The sequence below is a fragment of the Triticum urartu genome, chromosome 7A (genome assembly GCF_056163025.1).
Source record: "Triticum urartu cultivar PI428250 chromosome 7A, HENAU_Tu73, whole genome shotgun sequence".
NCBI classification, from domain to species: domain Eukaryota; kingdom Viridiplantae; phylum Streptophyta; class Magnoliopsida; order Poales; family Poaceae; genus Triticum; species Triticum urartu.
The window spans coordinates 309,894,266-309,898,089 of NC_141879.1; positions in this window are offsets into that span (position 1 = coordinate 309,894,266).

The window sequence follows — 3,824 nt, forward strand, 5'->3', positions numbered from 1 at the left end:
TGGGGATCGGAGGAGAAACATACCATAGACCGATCAAAGCGAAGGATTTGGATTGAAATCGAACAAGTAGAGAGATCGGGCGAAGTTTTGCTAGGGTTTGGAGAGATTTGGGGGAAGAAGAAGAAGAAGAAGAGAGAGAGAGAGAGAGAGAGAGAGAGAGAGAGAGAGACGGGGAGATTTACCTTCTTCCTCGAGCTTATTGGGGCTGCCAGGGTTCAAAACAACCGCTCATACGGGCGTAAGCATTTTTATGGAACGCCACCATTCACCCTAATGACTTACTTGTGCCTATGCATAGATGAAACGACTGCTGAAATAGGTGGCGACGACTGTTTTGAACGTCGTCTTTTGTCCTGTTCTTTTCTTATTCTGGTTGAGGATGTCAAATGACCTCTTAGACAGGCGCGTTCGCCCGTTTGGAACGGTGTTAAATGCTCTGGAATATCTCTCGTTTCTTTATAGATTTCAAACAAGCGCTTGCGCCCATTTGAAACACCATCGGTCACTCTAACGTCTCTGGTTGTTTTGCGTTGGAACCTCCAGCAGGTCATACAACCGCCCATATGACCGCCACAGTCGCTTAAAAGGTCGTCTTTCGATTTGTTTCTTCTGAAATTTCCTTTTTCTTTTGTCCACGAAATACTTTTTCCGTCGCTGCAAGTTCTAGAACCACGAGATCCAATCTAGAGGCCTTTTTTCGGAGGGGGCAACGATCATGGAGGGGTTCTTCATCATCCTTGCTACCCCTCCGATGATGTGTGGGTATTTTACCACAGACCTACGGGTCCGTAGTTAGTAGCTAGATGGCTTCCTCTCTCTTTTTGATCTTTAATACAATGTTCTCCTGGATGTTCGTGGAGATCTATTTGATGTAACTCTTTTTGCGGTGTGTTTGTTGGGAAGTGAGTTTATGATCAGATCTATCCATGAATATTATTTGAGTCTTCTCTGAACTCTTTTATACATGATTGTTATAGCCTCATATTTCTTTTCTGATTTATTCGTTTGGTTTGGCCAACTAGATTGATTTATCTTGCCATGGGAAGAGGTGCTTTGTGACGAGTTCGATCTTGCGGCACTCAATCTCACTGACAGAAGGAGACATGACACGCATGGATCGTTGCTATTAAGGGTAACAAGATGGGGTTTATTCATACATGAGTTTATCTTATCTACATCATGTCATCTTGCCTAATGTATTACAATGTTTTTCCATGAACATAATACACTAGATGCATGCTGGATAGCAGTCGATGTGTGGAGTAATAGTAGTAGATGCAGAATCGTTTCGGTTTAGTAATCTTGGACGTGATGCCTATATGCATGATCATTGCCTTGGATATTGTCATAATTATTTACTCTTCTGTCAATTCCCAACAGTAATTTGTCTACCCACCGTATGCTATTTTCTTGAGAGAAGCCTCTAGTGAAAATTATGGCCCCGGGGTCCATTTCCTATCATATATTAAAAGCAAAAATACCTTGCTGCAATTTTCTTTTAGTTGTTTTATTTTGTGTTTTATTTAGATCTATTTATCAAAACCTATACAATTTAATCTATCGCAATACCGTTGAGGGATTGACAACCCCTTTACATGTTGGGTCGCAAGTATTTGTTGTTTGTGTGCACGTGTTGTTTACATAGTGTTGCTTGGTTCTCCTACTAGATTGATAACCTTGGTTTCATAACCGAGGGAAATACTTACCTCTGGTGTGCTGCATCATCCCCTCCTCTTGGGGGAAATACTAACGCAAATTACAAGTAGCAAACCCCTCCGTGATCGTTTCCTCCTCCAACAGAGTGCCAGAAAAGGCCTCTAGATGGGATCTCGTGGTTCTGGAACTTGCGGTGGCAGAAAAAGTATTTCGTGGACTCCCCGGTAGGTTTTCTGATTTTAGAGTATTTATAGATGCGGAGTTAGGTCAGACGGAGGCTTGTGTGCCCCACTAGGTACTAGGGTGCACCAGAGGCCCTTGATGCGCACTGGTGCCTAGTGGGCCACTCCTTCGTCTTCTTGTTCCCTCCCAAAGCTTCCAAGGTCTCTTATCGCCAAAAAAAATTCTCCAAAAAGTTTCATGGAATTTGGACTTCATTTGGTACTGATATTCTGCAAACTCAAAAACAAGCAAAAATACATCAACTAGCACTGGGCACTAAGTTAATAGGTTAGTCCCAAAAAATGATATAAAGTTGCTTGTAATTGTATTTAAAACATCCAAGATTGATAATATAATAGCATGGAATGATAAAAAATTATAGATGCGTTGGATACGTATCAAGCATCCCCAAGCTTAATTCATGCTCATCCTCGAGTAGGTAAATGATAAAAATGGAATTTTTTATGTGGAATGCTACCTAACATATTCATCATATATTATTTTCTTTGTATCATGGACTTTTGGACTTGAATGATTCAAAGCAATAGTCTATAATTTGACATGAAGACATCAATACTCAAGCATATCAATAAGCAACCATGTCCTTCAAAATATCAACGCTAAAGAAAGTTATCCCTGGCCCATTATGCTCAGTCATTGATCCATTCATGAAACACACTCAAATATTAGCTACATCCAATGCACAAGTATGACAATAGTGTTCCCTAGTTGGTGCTTTATAAGAGAAGATGGAGAGTCAAAATTAAAATTAAAATTGCATAAAAGTAAATAGATAGGCCCTTTGCAAAGGGAAGTGGGGATTTGTAGAGGTGCCAGAGCTCATAGCTTAAATTGAGAGATAGAATTATGTTGAGAGGCATGCTTTTCCTGTCAACGAAGATGACCGGGAATTCCCAATATCTTTCATGCTAGATAAATCATAGGCGGTTCCCAAACAGAAAGTAAAGTTTATTTCCTTTCCATTGTTCATTCACAATCCATGGCTAGTCGTGTCCATGGGTGCCTTCCATACCAATACTTTCCAAGGAATTTATTATCATAGTATTTTTTTTCATTTCGGGATTGGGCATCCCTATTACCAGCCACACTCTCGTGCAATGACAAGTGAATAAATAATGATTGTGAGAATAAAATACCTAGCATGGAAAATATTGGCCATCCCCTGCCGCTTCATGAGCGGTATGGGCACACAAAACAAAAATTCATTTTGAAAATTAGAGTTGACACATGCAAATTTACTTGGAACGACATGGCAATATCGCATATAAGTAGGTATGGTGGACTCATTTGGCACAACTTTGGTTTAAGGAGTTGGATGCACAAGCAGCATTACCGCTTAGTACAAGTGAAGGCTAGCAAATATATTGAGAAGTGACCAACCAAAAAACAAAAATGGTCATAAACACGCATTAAACATAACTCACACTGAATAATGCACCGTAAGTAGGATATAACTTCATTGCATAACTATTGGCTTTACGTGCATGCATAGGGAATCACAAACCTTAACACCAATATTCTCACTAAAGCATAATTACTCACCAACATGACTCACATATCACTATCTCCATATCGCAAAACTATTGCAAAGACTCAAGTTTATAATATCCAATGATCTTCACGAAAGTTTTTATTATATCCCTCTTGAATATCTATCACTTTGGTACCAAATTCATATGTTAGGCAAATTACCATTGCTATTATCAACTCTCAAAAAGATTTAAGTGAAGCATGAGAGCAAATTTCTTTAACAAAATTCAAGTATCAACTCTCAACATAATATAAGTGAACCAATAGAGTTTATTTCTTTAAAATATAACCACCGCCGTGCTAAAAAGATATAAGTGAAGTACTAGAGCAACTGCCTAGCTCAAAAGATTTAAGTGAAGCACATATAGTATTCTAGGAAATCATGATATGCATGT